The sequence below is a fragment of the Sciurus vulgaris genome (genome assembly GCF_902686455.1).
Source record: "Sciurus vulgaris genome assembly, chromosome: 2".
Taxonomy (NCBI): domain Eukaryota; kingdom Metazoa; phylum Chordata; class Mammalia; order Rodentia; family Sciuridae; genus Sciurus; species Sciurus vulgaris.
In genome coordinates, this window is record NC_136462.1 from 186,892,661 (window position 1) to 186,908,359 (window position 15,699).

Here is a 15,699-nt window from a genome sequence, read left to right on the forward strand (position 1 = left end):
GTGTTGTGAGATTAAAGGAAAAAAATCAGATAGATCTAAGATTACACAAAGTGCAATTTATTGGGGGACTTACTGACAGAAGTATGGTCCTAGTGGTGGGCAGCAAGAACAGCTGGGTTGGGCTGGGGGTGTAGCTCAGTGGTAGAGCGCTTGCAGAGCACGTGTGAGGCACTGAGTTGATCCTCAGTACCACATAAAAATAAATAAATGAAATAAAGGTACTGTGCTCATCTATAACTGGAAAAAAAAAAAGTTGGGTTGCAATTTGGGTTAGAAATAGGGATGTATTTATGGATTAGGACAAAAGTGACTTCATTCTGGCTGGAATAAACCCGGTTTATTTTAAGATAATATCAAAAAGAGTCAGGGGTAATCCTGGAGTGAGGGTCTGATTATAAAGCCCCACATATGACTCTAATGGTTTTATCTATTTATGACTTTCTGGGAAACTACGCAGGAAAAAACGGGCTAATTAAATGGTGATCATGATGATTATGACTCAAGATAGCTATAGTTGTGTCAAGCTGAATCCACATAGGAGGGTCTCAATGGACCTGCACTTACAAACCTGTAAGAACAAGTAACAGTTGTGCACACTGACACATGCCTATAACCCCAGCAACTTGGGAGGCTGAGGCAAGATGATTGCAAGATCAGTTTGGGTAACTTAGCAAGGCCCTAAGCAACTTAGCAAGACCCTGTCTCAAAATAAAAAGGACTGGGGATGTGGCTCCGTGGTTAAGCACTGGTGGGTTCAATTCCTGGTACCAAAAAAAAAAAAAAAATCATATGAGCATGAACGAATTTTACCTCCCTATGCCTCGGTCCCTCATCCATAAAATGGAGTTAATAACAGAACCTACAGCCTCACATGGTAAAGGACTGAATGAAACACTAAATATAAAGTGCTTAGAGCCTGGCATACCATAAGTACTCAATAAACATTTGCACTAATTATTTGCACCTCTGGAATAGAACAAATATGTTTTGGTTTTACTTGGTCCTATCACATTCCTGCCCTTCCTGGCACTGGGCCAAATCTACTCCACAGGGCTCTCCCCCACTGACTGCCCTGTTTGCACAGCTGATTCCTCCTCCATGTGGGGCTTCCCTCAGGCAATGGAAACACCCACCCAGCAGTGTTCCCCTCCTCTTCCATTCTCCTAAGGAAAACTTGGTAACTTCCTGTTTCATTTCCTTGGTGCTCTCCCCTATCAACAGATTAATGACAGCAAACTGATCAAATACACAGGTCCCTACAGTCACTCTAATACTCTTACAGGTAACTCTAGTTAAATAATGAAAACTTCAAGAATTTCAGGCTTTGGTATCTAACATGAGATCAATCCCTCCTTCCATTCATCCCCTTCGCTATCTCTCTTGCATTCTTGCAGGGAGAAGGGGGTTTGCTTTCACTACAAGTGACAAAATATAGATGCTCATCTCACCTTCCTGTGAGGCAAGACCTTCAGTTGCCCATCAAAATAGTTTTGCCCATGAGCTTTAAAAGTTCCCTACAGTACTGCCCTGCTACTAGCTTCATTCAACACAAGTAAAACTACCAGTCTAGTCAAGTTTAAGGGCATTTACAGAAACACAGCTCCATGATTATAGGAAGTACAGTGCTCAAGTTAGGACTCTGCTTTCCACGCTCTCTGTAGACTGCCTCTGGACCAGCTATGCCTCCACACTGCTCTCCCACAAGCTGTCATGCTCCTCTAAGTTGCTGGGTCACAACTAGCATTTCTCTTCAATTAAAAAACATACAGAATATAAACAGATGAGTTCTGGGGTATGGAAACTATATTTAAATAAAACTATTTTTAAAGACTACAGAAGAGAAAACACGATTATCACAATAAGAATAAATACCCAGCTTTGAAATCTCTCAATCAGCTGTACAAACAAATGCATATGCATGTATAATGGGAACAACATAGTGCTTTTATTACTGTGTGCATGGTCACAGCTTCCTTGTGGAAGGAGGCAGAGCAGACTCTCTGGCCTGCTCTGTTCCCAGACCTTCAAAGGCCTCTAGCTGAGGTTAAAACTGGCCTTCTCACTGGGGCAGTATCGCCCCACCAAAGGAAATAGCTGTTCTTGGGGGAGGTGAAAATATCTTTGTTTAAGTATAAGCAGACATATAAACAGATACGCAGTATATACAGTGTAAATCATGTTTTCATGGTTAGGAAAGCACTAATGTTAAAAAAAAAATCCTTAAAGAAGCAACAGTGAAGAGAAAAACTGGGTTAAAATAATTTATTTCATGTAGCCAACTTTGAAGATTTCACACCTAGGTAGAAACAGCATCTCATTTACCCATTTACCTTTGTGTGTGCACATGCGTGTGCATGTGTGTGCACACATGTATGCATACATATATGCTTAGGGGGATGTCAGGCAGAGCAGGGACTAATGTAAAGGACATAATCCTAATGTTCCTATTCCCCTGGCCAAATACCATCCATTCTCACCACGTTCTTAATAACATGCTCAGGTTTACAAGAAAAGATGTTGAGTTCACTTTTGCATGAGGGACAGGTGAGTGAAGCTGCCTACTGTGTGGCTGGAAATGAAGGTGCAGGTCAAAGGAGAGGGTGCAGTCATCCAGATTTGAAACAACAGGAAAGAAGTCAGCTCTAGAAGAGGTTTAAAACTAAAGGCAAACAAACAAAAGGACAGGCTCAGGAATACATAAAGGGGCACACAGAGAGGTTTTTAATAGTGGGAAAAAATTAAAATCCCAAACTATATAATAATCAGTGGTCCTCAAGAAACAGCAGAAAGCTGCCGGGTGAGGTGGCGCATGCCTGTTATCCCCAGAGGCTCAAGGGTTAGGCTGAGGCAGGAGGAGGATCACGGGTTCAAACCAGCCTCAGCGATGGCAAGGCACTAAGCAACTCAGTAAGACCCTTGTCTCTAAATAAAATACAAAAAAGGGCTGGGGATGTGGCTCAATGGTTAAGTGACCCTGAGTTCAATCCCTGGTACCAAAAAAAAAAAAAAAAAAAATAGAAAAGAAAGAAAGAAAGAACAGAAAACTCCTAACTCCTAATGTTCCAGATGAATTAAGAGCTCTGAAAATTTGCTCCCAAAGTCTCATGAACTCTATAACATTGTCTTAACTAAAGCACTGGAGTGATCTAATAGTTTTAATTCTAGGATGGAAAGTAACTGTCAGGACAAAACCTCTCTTAGCCTCAGCAAGGCATGAAAAAAAGGTGTGCACTGGATGTTCTACTTGAAAACAGCAAGTGTATATAAGGCTGATCCCAGGCCTATGGTGGGGAGCATGGAAGAAAGCAAGCAGAGGAGGACCAGGAAGCTGAGCCACATCATTCTCAGTGTTTCCATTTCAATTCCTGAAATCCTGTGACTAACAGATCAAATTAATCAATGCTGAAAGGTAAGGACACATGGTAACTTGATTTAATGCAAACTACTTGACTGGATTCTAATGGGTGAATAGAAAATGGGTTATAAAAAGCATCTATATGAGAAAAATTTAAACATTATGAGTGATACACTGTATTTATGTAGAATGACTTAGGACAAATATGTAAAATCTTTAGGAATGAAGTATCTCAAATGGTATATAGCAAAAAAAAAAAAAAGGGTTGAGAGAGTGTTAAAAAGCAAAGTTGACTAAATGTTAATAACTTGAATTGAGGTAAAGAGGGGATGGTTATTTACGGTACTATATGTATGATATTTTTCAAATTACAAAATGGAGAAATATATTTACCTGGATTCTTTATTTTGAAAAGTTGTACTAGTACTAATGGGTTTGACACAAATGCCAAAAGTTAAAGGTAAACTTACCTATTTGTACTAGTACACATAGTATGGACAAACCAAATCCATATAAGACTTACTGTTTTAATTCATGCATTTTAACTTTAATCTCATAGTTCTGATTAAAACTGGCCAAAAAGTTTCATTTCCATCCACTCTCATCCCCAAGGGAGATTTTACTTAATAATAAAAGAGAAAAGTAAAGAAAATAGAAATGTCCTAAGTACTCAATATGAGTATCTGAATAAAGGAAAACTGACTTTACTGAAGGCAAGAATTTATTGAGAACCTCCTATGTACAAATCTCTATCAGGAATTCAAAGTACAAAGAATGAACCTTGCACCTGCGGGGGCTTTAATTTTGTTGGAGAAATCAACCATACAAAAAATTAAATAATAATAATGGCTGGTTGTCTTTCCTTATTTTGGCTCTTAGCCAGGCCATCACAATAGCCTCCTAATTCATTACTCTATTGGTAGGACCCTCTACACCAATAGTTCTCAAACTTGGCCACAAAAATGGAATTCCCTGGGAAGTTACAATCAAATAACTGGGTACCTCCTCCAGAGAAGCTGATTTGATTGTGTGGAACAAGGGCACTTACATTTTTATTTATTTTTAAATTTTTATCTATTTATTTTTTCATACTGGAGATTTAACCTGGGTTGCTTTAACACTGAGGTACATCCCCAGTCTTTTTTTTTTTTTTTTTTTTTTTTTTTTGAGTCAGGGTCTCACTAAGTTGCTTAGGACCTTGCTAAGTTGCTGAACCTGGCTTTGAATCTGTGATCCTCCTGCCTCAGCCCCCCAAATTGCTGGGATTATAGGCATGCGACACCATACCCAGTGATTTCCTATTTTTAAAAATTATAACACTTATGCTTACAACACCAGGTACTGTTCCAAGGTTTGACATAAATTAACTCTTTTGCTCAAAACGATTATGACACATTATTCCTACTTTAGATGAGGAAACTGAGGCCCCAGGAGGATCACATAGCCAGTAAGTGGCAGACTAGGATTTGAATCCAGGTAGTATGACTACAGAATCCATGCCCTTCTCCACTATGCTATAATGACTGCTTACTGACTGTTGGGCCGCCACCCTATTAATAAAGTTAATCATGGTCTTCTGAGAAATTTACTTCCAAATTATTAGAAATGTGAAAGATAGCTAATTAAGGCAAGAAACCATCCTTATGTCAAAAAAGGTGGAATTTCAGAACACAGTAGAAGTAGATAACTGATTGCAAAAATAGAAATAGAGGTTTTTACAGTATGATACCAAGAAAAAGAAATTCGGTAAGAAGCACCCCTGGAACTTTAGAAGAACTTGTAAGAAGGGACAGAACAGAAGGGAAATGTAAGCTTTCACATGGAGGTGCCATGGACAGAGCCCATATTGTATATATAATAGTGGGTAGTGAGACAGTAGCATACAAGAAAAGGCAGGACGCTGTGGTGCTTAAGAATTCAAGATCCAAGAGTCAAACCACCTGGTGACCAGTTCTGTGTCTGTAAACAAATATCTCCATCTCTGTACCTCGGTTTCCTCATCGGAAATAACAATGGGCTAATGGGCATTATTCATGAAGATCCATGATAATAATTCATGTGTATTAATCAGGATGAGGTTGGTTATGCTGCATTAACAAAAAAAAAAAAAAAAAACCTCTAGTTTAAAAACTTAGTGGCTTTAAAGTAAATGCCTTTTTGCTATGAAACCACTGCATATTTCTTTCAAAAGTACCTGCTTAGAAGTGACACACATCACTTCCATTCAAAGGTCAATATCCAAAGCATGTCACATAGCCATGTCTAACTTCAAGGTAACAGAAGTGCAATTCCACCATGTGTCCAGAAGAAAGAGAATCAGAAGACTGGTGAAAAGTCCAAACAACCACCATATCATGTAAGAACCTAAACCCACATCTGGCACAGAGTAAGCACTCAGTAATTGATAGTTATTATTATCACCATGATTACTGAGGGGTCTGGAACCTATTCTAATAACCCCAAGTCATAAAAGTAAATAACTGAATAAGCAGATGAGAAAAAAATCTTATCATGCACATTACTTGCAACAAAGCAAAGGTGAGTGTGTAAGTATCTCATCATGATATAAGGGAGATGCCAAAGTTTCTAGTAAGCAAAACACAGTAAACAAGAATTATCAAAATAATCTAACAAGAATTTGACCAAAATGTTTCCAGTAAATAGTAAAAGTTTACCAAAATAAATCCACTCATTCTTACTCATTTAAGACAAATAAAATTTTGTTGATAATATTTGCACTGTTTTAAAGAACATTTTAAAATTATGCAGTTTTTCAAAGATTCACTCCTAATTTCAGAGCACTTCTTCCCCATGCTTTCCCCCATAAAACCTTAAGGGAAATTCTTCTATGTGACTTTTCAAGACCCCTAGCACTTGAAGGTTAGGGAAGAAATCCTAAACAACAAAACAAGAATTGATTTAATCATGAGTTGGCCATAGATCAGCTCTGTAGCTTCACAAAATATTTACATGACAAGGCCCGTTTCCATCATTCATCACATGAAGAGAACAGACCAGATGTCCTCAGAAGTAACTTCCTACTCTACTCTTCCACATTCAAGAAAAGGAAGCTTTACTTAAGGAGAATCTAATTGTGATGTCAACATTTGTAAGATCTGGTAATTCATAAATCTTAAACTAGAATAACTGCCTCAACCACACCAATAACAGTAGCAACAGAACTCAAAAATAAACATGCAACCTATAATCCCAATGGCTCAGGAAGTTGAGGCAGGAGGATTGCAAGTTCAAAGCCAGCCTCAGCAACTCAGCAAGGCCCTAAGCAACTCAGCAAGACTCTGTTTCTACATTAAAAAATACAAAAAAAGGGCTGGGGTTGTGATTCAATGGCTAAGCACCCTTGGGTTCAAGCCCCAGTATGGGTCCAGGGGAGTGAACATGCAGGGAGCCACGGCACACATGTAATCCCCAGCTGCTCGGGGGGTTGAGGTAGAAAGATCATGAGACCAAGGCCAGACTAAGCAACTAAGCAAGATCCTGTCTCAAAATAAATAAATAAACAAACAAACAAACAAACAAAAAGTCAACATGCAACCGAGTCAAGAATACCCAGAGAAAAGGCCAGCTAGTATGAAACACTGCAAATAGAGAAGATAAGAGTGGACAGAGAATGACTATTATGGGCAAATATGGAGACTGGTATTTGTGTATGGCTTAAAAAAATCACTGTTTTTCACTAAGATCTCAACATTCCAGTAACCAGCAGCGACAGAACAACCACCAAGCAAGGAACCTCCAAACTTAAGTTTGGGATCTGTCAAACTATCAGAACTCAATTCCAACAGATGGGTTTTCTAATTTTTTAAAGACCCCATATCAAGGATTCAAATCACATGCCCAAAGATCTAGAACTTGAAACCCTTTGGAGAAAGTTAAACAAAGAAGCCCAAAACAGAGGTTACAAAATGTCAAGCCTCCAATCAGTGATATTCATGCCATTTTCAGCTAAACAGAAGCCCCTGCCCAGACAACCTACCACATCTTCACTCACTGAACCCTGAGAGTGAGAAAAGAGTTGATTTATAATAAATACCAATGAAAGACAATACAGCATTAACTCATGTCATAGCCAAAACAAATACTGCAGCATTAAATTTTGCTAAGTTGGCAACTCCAGTCATAATCTTTAAAGAACCTTCTGATTCTAACATTCTAAGCCTGTAAATTGCACCCATCACCACTCACTATCTCTCATTCTTTTAAGAGTCACTGCCTAAATGCCCAATAATTTCCTTCTTGAAAGCCTCAAATCCAGCAAATATGTTTAATAACACTGCTATCTGATTAGGCTCATTGTATTATGACTGAACAGCGTTTTAAAAAGGTATAATTCTACATGTGGACCTTCACTTAACTTCTACAGCCAAATTCCATCCACTTGTCAATGACAACATAATTTCTAATTCTGCAATGAATATTGACGAATATACTAGAATCAACGCTATCCTTGTTTTTGGGGGACCTTAAAAATTGACGTACAAGTCAGGCACAGAGTGGCCTACACCTGTAATCTCAGCGGGTGGGAAGGCTGAGGAGGAGGATCCTGAGTTCAAAGCCTGTCTCAGCAAAAGTTGAGGTGCTAAGCAACTCAGTGAGACCCTGTCTTTAAATAAAATACAAATAGGGCTGGGGATGTGGCTCAGTGGTCAAGTACCCCTGAGTTTAATCCCTGGTACCAAAAAAAAAAAAAAAATTGACATACAAGCAGATGGAGAAGGGAGAAGAACCATATGTAACTCTGAATGAGCAAAAGAAATCCCACCTTTTATCAAATTAACTCTTAATTATATAGAAAGGGGACAGAAGAAAAGACTCAGTCTCTCAGGAGAGCATTAGAGAATGTCATAAAAAAAGGAATTCCCTTTAAACACTGCAAAATCATCCTGTAAGTCCACTAACAGATTCACCTGAAATATTTTACAGTAAAAATCTCCACAACCTAAAGTAATAAGAACCCTTTTAACGAGCATTATTTCTAATGAAAACTGGAGAACTTTAGTACTGCATCTGAATCTTTACAAGAAAGTTTCTGAAGCCACACTGGAAGATACCATGCATGTTAGCCATAGATGTGAAGGGTCATAAGTACTCACTGGCTTTGAGACACAGCCAAACTTATTTTCTGATCCTACTATTTTCTGAACATTCAAGTCAACTTCCAGATAAAAATAAATAGGTAAATATAAAAGGGTAAACAGTGTCAAGTTTAATTATATGACTTGCTTAGTCTCATTTCAGGCTGAAGGGCAGTCTTGTTCCATATTATATTTTCCTTCACAGATGAAGGGGAAAAAAAAAAAAAAAATCAACTACTGCTCCAAAGGAAGTTCAAACTAAAGGGTCTAGAGCTGCTGTCCAATACCAGTGCCACCAGCCATGTGTGACCATTTGAGTTTAAATTGACTAATATCAAATGCAATTTAAATTTCTTTCCTTCAGTCATACTAACCACATTTTAAGGGTTCAAAAGCTGTATGTGACTAGTAGCTACCTTGCAGATACAGGAGATACAGGACATTTCCATCACAGCAGAAAGTTCTACTTGACAGTGCTGGTCTAGAACAATGTTTCTTCAAACTTCAACATGCTTTCACTCAAACTTTAACAGCTTGTTAAAACACAGATTCCTGGGACTTCAACCCAGGTAGTCCATTTCATTAGGACTTGCATCACAAGTTCCAAGGTAATGCTTATATTGCCCATCATTCTAGGTACTGCTCTTTCTATGGTAAAAGACTAGTTTTCGTTTTTGTTCTTTTCCAACCCATCATTTATAAAACAGCATAAAAATAGATTACTAGGAAAAAACAAAAGACAAAATAAACTAATGTTTTTTATTTGTTTCAATTCCCAAATCATTTTTCTAGCAAACTGCTATAAGAGCATCCACATGCTCCTATAAAGTCTGCAGAGACCTAACAGTTCACAGACCTGCATGAAACTATGAACTATTTGGAATAGCCTGATCTAGAAAGTCTTATTTTACATTTTTACAATCATCTTTCTGAAGTTTGTCATTAACAATCTCTTTTATGTCCTCTATCACTTCAACATATTTTTACAATTCAAGGCAAAACTGTTAATTCCATTAGGCAGTACATCCCTAAGTCCCATAAAGAAACACTATACCAGGTTTGCTTAAAGAAGCAATCTGATGGTGTCATCATTTATAATGCGATCTGATTCTGTCCCACAATCCACAATAACGACAGCTTAACCTTTTCATGTGAACCCTAATTGAATTTAGACTAACACTGCAAAAATGGTTAAGCCAAAATATACAATGAAAAATAATAAAGTCTCTGTGTTATGTAAAATTTCTTTCAATAAATAAAATCTATGATCTGAACCTAGCCTGCCAAACACAAGCCTTCAAAGGATTTCTGAGAATACTGATGATTTTTCTTGAACCCAAAGCAAACAGCCCAGGTACATTTCTTTACTCCTGTACACTCAAGGAAAGAACAAACCAGAGTCAGTGCCCTGCACCAAACTGCCTAAAGCTAAGGTATTTTCCCTAATCTACAAATCAAACCAAATAAACTGATTCGTCTATTCAACTTCTGGGTTGGTCCAACAAATGTACTTCTGTAAGAAAAATCACCAGGATAACTTTAAGTTCAGTCACCCTCCTAGAGCTGCAATATTAGGATGTTCTTGTTGCTCTAGAAATTTATCAATTTGTTTTAATTTCAGTAAATCATTAAATTAGGCCCTGAGAACTTTAATGAGATACTATCTCTATGGTAATACCTGATTTAATGGAACTTGATATATATGCATGTTCTTTGTAAAATAATGTTCAACTAGACATTATTTTAAGAAAAACTCCTCTCAATAATAAAAGTTGCAAGGTATCTCGTAAACGTCTGAGAAATAGGAATTCTTGTTAATTATTCCACTCCAATATAAGAAAGAAGATCTTTTCCTTCCTAATGTATTGAACGAAGCAATAACAGAATGAGTAAGTACTAGTATTCAAAGCAAGAAAATGTTACAAGAGTTTGTCACAGCCATCCCTTCAATACTATCTGCAGAAGCAGATGGCTGAAACCTAGAGGCCCAGGACTCTCTAAAACTGCCTTGCAATTGTCCCATACTTCCCACTCCAACCTTTAACTCTTATGAGGTGGCAAGGATGTGCAACAGCTTCCATAAAACCATAGGGAGGGAAGAATTCTGGGGATGATCCCAGGAATACCTGGATGCTGCCCAGAAGGATGCAGGCATGCTTCACCAAGCCCAAGTCAACTGCCAGAGGCTAAGACTGCACGATGTGCTAAAGGGCAAAAAGGCCCAAAGAAGTTAGCCTCCAGACAGAAGATTCTGCTCCTGCGAAACAACTGTTTTGGCATGGCCTAAACCAATGATCCTTAATTCCCATCTCACCTCACCACAAATGGATGGAAAAGAACAGGAGTAGAAGAATGGTTTGAGAATCACAAAAGGCAATGAATTCTCTGCCTATGAAAACATAATAATAAACATACTTTTGCATACTATTTTGCTGCATTCAGTGGCCCAACTAAAGACTCCCTAGGGGTCTGTGAGCCCCAGAATAAAAAGTCTCAATCTATCTGGGTAGAAACAAACAGTTAAGTGTTACCACAGTAGTTAGACCTTCTTTTAACCTGAAGCCTGGCCTTCTGAATAAAAACAATTGTGGAATTCAAAAAAAAATTCCCGGAACAGGATACTCAGGTCACAGAGTGTACAAGAAAATGCAAATTAGACTTAAGTTTTAACAACTTGATTAAAAATCATATAATGGATCCATAAAATTAGATCAATGAACACCCCTTCAAGAATCTTAAGGATCAAAAAAAAGGAAATCTCCTTTCACTTATTTAGAAAATTCAAATATTCATCACTTTCTATGTGTGTTTGCATTCACATCCTCAGGTTACCTTAAGTTCTACTTTCCAGTTATCCTCAAATTTTCAAGTACTGTCTTAGTATATTAAGTTCTTCTGAAATAATTAGCAAATAAAAGTACCATAAGAACCTGTTAAAAATCAGGTTTTTCTTACTAAAAGTTTTACTGTCCTTTCTTATGACTATAAAGAAAAAAAGTTCCTTAATTGAAAAATAAAATCCTGATTCCACAAAATAGGAGCTACTTAAGTTAGGTCATATACAGCATCAAAGATTAAAGTCCCAGTACAGAACAATGATGGCATACCACCTAAAGAATAAAAGTAAGAGGATATACATAATCACCATAATAGAGTACAAAACCCAACAAATACAGGTAATTCAGGCAAAAGTAAACATTTTTCTCTGGATTTTATGCAAATGATTTCATTTAGAAATGGAACAGGGATGGATATTTTAAAAAAACTTCATTTTACTACCTTCAGGACTTTTATGGAAGTAACAATTTCTCATGAGGGTATCAACGCCTCCACAACAGGAACGAAAGAAAAGAACATTTTGGCAAGGAAAAAGTGACTGCATTCTCTCTCTGCACTTCATGGTTATTATGCACCAGGCTAAGCCTAAACTCCTAAGTGCACTATACTGAGAGAAGAGGGGAAGGGTGCCCTCACTGCATTTGAATGCCCCTCTTCAGTGACAAATTCCTGAAGTGGAAAACTACAAACGGACACGTGTACAGGAGAATATAGGAAACGTGTGTTAGTTTAGCAGCGCCACTCTACTGAAACATGACAGCACACTCAAACTTTTAAAGGAATCTTTGGAGAGTGAGTTCTGGTGAAATAAAATGTGCTTTGGAACCAGATGGTGAGTTCAAACTCTGGCTCTATCACTTTCTAGCTTTTATGGCCTTGAATAAGTTAATTCATTTCTCTGAGCTGCAGTCCAGCTTCATGAAGTGGCTATCAAAGCGGGGAAACTTTCATCTCCGTAGCCCCAGTATATGGTGGAGTGCTGGATATACACCAGGTATTCAATCAATGCTAGTTCTTTTTGCTCCTCTCACAAGTATGTCACATTCCGTTGCAAACAAAAATGTTCTCTAGGGAACAGATACCTAAGCCCTAGCTATTATGTATTTCAAAGAGTTTTCAATATAATAACCTGGAACAAGTGAATGCAGGCAGTCCCATGAAATTCTCTGCGGCTTTTCACTTGGATTAAACTAAAACTTTAAAAAGTGATATCTGTTTAAAAAAAAAAAAAAAATTTTAAGATTTGTGATACTTCAGGAAAGGAAAGAGTAAGAACACAATTTCCTCAGTTTATTTGGATATTGTCATTGTCCTACCAAAGGTATTTTTGCATATAGAAACTTCGAATCCTAAAACCTATTCAAAAATAATCTATGTGTGACTCAAAATCTTCCCATGAAAGTTGAAAAACAGGCACTCACAGAAAGAATGAAGCCTGTACTGCAGAACCTCACAGTTTTAACACAGGAAGACATAACCACAAGCCTTGCTTGGGACTAGTCTGTACTTCCAAGAAAACCAAAAATTTCTTTGAAACTTCTACAAACCAAAGAGATCTCCAAGACACAGTAGCCCCAGGGCTTATTATTTCTGAATAGCTTCCTGCAATACTAAATTGGCAAATTTACAAACAAGATGTGGTTTCTAAAGCGATAATTCTGCTTCAGATTTTCTTTAGTATTTGAAATCATCATATGAAAAGGACATCCATAATACAAAAACTAACTGCCAAAGGATCTTCCAGAAAATTGCAGCAGGGTTAGTTCTGATTCTCCCACTTCACTTCTAACTGGTCCTTCAACTCTGTGGTTCTGCCTGAAGTAATATACTGACAAGCATAGAGAACCTCCAACTATACTAATAATAAATTACAAAAATATTCATAAAGATAGGAATATTTAAAAGTTGTGGCAAAAGTGATCATATTGAAAGATATTGTGTGCTATAACAGAAGAGCTAAATGTGAAAAGCAAAGAAGTAACTACAGATTAAAAGTGTGACTCCAGGGAAACTGTAACTCCACACTTAGACACAACTCTAATTTCACAAGAGATCTACTCTGCCCATGGACAGTCACAACTCTAATTTCACAAGAGATCTACTCTGCCCATGGAGAGACAACACCAAGAACAGCATCACAGTTATGTTACTATGTAGGAAATTTCAAAGCTAATAAAAACAGAATGGGGGGGATGTGTACAGGTTAGCTTTCAACAGTCCATTAATCAAGAAAAAAATTTAAATACAAAAAGAATCTTAATCCACCTATGAAATCTGCCTGGACAGACAGAACTCCAAAATTAGTAATCTCACCACACATTTTCCCAGGCCTTAGGTTAAAGTGATTGCTTACATGAAACCACCTGCTTTGGTTGGCACAAACCATGTTACTTTACAATTCATGTCTAATCATTTTATCATACACAAATCTCAAGCCTGCTTTCTGCTGCCAGAAAGCCACAAGTTCACAAAACCCTCTCTCTGAGGTTGCCAATCCGATCTTCCAATCTGGCTTCCAGTCAAACTACAATGCCATACCCAATGATGAGACAGACCCCCCAGAAGTCAAAATGCTCACAATTAGCCTTGGGAACACAGCAGAGTAGTCTCTGTTCAGACTTTTCCAAAGGCTACATGCAGGTCCCCATGAAATATGCCGAAATTTGGGGCCTAGTGGGATGGTATTCTTACATACCATTTACGAGACAATAATCAAATACAAGGCAAGATAATTCCAGACACCTGAAAATTACAAATCTTTAAAATAAATTTTTTTCTCTGTTCATGGATCTATTACACCAGAAATGAACAGTTTTCAAGGGATGGAGAATAAGGCACACAGCCCCAGAGAAAGATGCTCAGAGAAGCCAAGGATTCACTAGAAACCTTGGCCAGATTACTAATGGTCCATAAACCCTAATTTGGAGAACACGGGCCTACAAGCTCAAAATTGAATTATACTGCCTTATTAGATCCCACAGTAGTGAAACCACAGTCATATTAGTCATAACTAAAACTAGGAATACTCTATGCACACAAATATAAAGTGACTGCTTATGCATTTTTAATTGGATCAAATAAAACTGAAGCTGCAAACAAACTCAAATTTCAATTATCTCACTAGTGCGGGGATTTCCTAATAACATCTTTTAAAAAAGCAAGAAGCTGCCAACCCTCTGCACATCTGACAGGCATGTCCCTGGAAATTTGCAAACAGCGGACTCCGTTACTTCTCAAGAGCCAAGAAAATAAATACCCTGAAGGGAACAAATTTTTCTTTTTATTTTCAAGCTCAAACATGTAATCTAACAGTGCACAAAACTTGGCAGCGGGGTTTCTGGACCCCTCTAGGTCTCCAATTTTCGGGGCGAGTGCGCGCTAGTGCGTAAGAAGGGGGCGGGAAGGGTGCGCGATCCGAGGACACGCAGGGGCCCCCGCCCCCTCCCGGAGCAGCAGCCTGGCACCAGCCCACCCTCCTCCACCCCTGCAAACAGACGCAGGACGCGAACCGAGCAACTTCTCCGCGGGGGTGGCGGCGGGAACAGCGGTCACCCCGGCCCTCCCAGGCGTCCGGGGGTCCCTCGGTGCCCGCCCCGGGGGGCCTCCCTACGCCCCGCCCCGAGGCCCGCGGCCAGGGTCTCCCGGACCCCCGCCCCTGCGCGTGGCCCAAGGCGGCGCACTCCCAAGGACGGCCGCCCGGCCGGAGCGCGGCCCGAGTGCCAGCGGGAGCCGGGCGCGACGGAGGCCGGCCCTTCGCCTCAGGCCTCGGGCCGCAGCCTGCCCTCCGCCAGGCCGCTCGCCCGCCGGCCCCGCTCGGACCCCCGCCCGACCGGGCCTGGGCGCCGCCGCAGCCCCTCATCCCGGCTCCATTCATAGGGGCACCCCAGCCCGGCTAGCGGGGCGGGGCCGGGGGCCCGCGAACAAGGCCAGTCCGCCGAGGCCGGAGAAGAAAATAAAAAGTTAAGAGAAGAACTTACCTAAAATGGCTCCTGCAGCAGCCAAAATACAAACAGCTATTATTTGGTGAAGTTTAGCTCAGACACCCTGCAAGGACACCCTAACCCAGCTTGGGCCCGCCTCCTCTGCCGCACCATTGGGCTTCGCCAGCCCAAAACACAGAGTTATTGGTCAGATCGGCTGCCGCTCAGACGAAAGCCCATTTCAAGCTTGCTTGCAGAGGCGAGTGATGGGCTCGCTCCATTGTGCTCGTATTTGCATGGATGTGATCGCGGCGCTGATTGGCCCACGCCGGGGCCGCCCCGCCCCCCGCCTCGAGCCCCCAGCCTTGGAGACGCCGCTGCGCGCGGCCCCGCCCCCCGGGACGGAGCGGCGGGGCCACGGGGGCGGGGCGGGGCCGGGGTCCCGCGGGCGGAGGGGGCGGGGCGGGGTCCTGCACGCCGCAGACCACAG

At 40.1% G+C, this 15,699-nt stretch overlaps 1 protein-coding gene across 5 annotated transcripts in view; it reads right to left on the reverse strand.

Moving 5' to 3' along the window:
- The window catches only part of CHD6 (chromodomain helicase DNA binding protein 6), a 225,131-nt gene extending 209,714 nt beyond the window's left edge, over positions 1-15,417 (reverse strand). For 4 of the 5 annotated variants that reach the window (XM_079126884.1, XM_079126885.1, XM_079126886.1 and 1 more), the window contains exon 1: positions 15,267-15,417. The gene's annotated coding sequence lies outside the window, so the exon portion shown is untranslated. The remainder of the gene's footprint in view (positions 1-15,266) is intronic. The other variant, XM_079126883.1, reaches the window with a different exon arrangement.
- Positions 15,418-15,699: the final 282 nt, after the last annotated feature.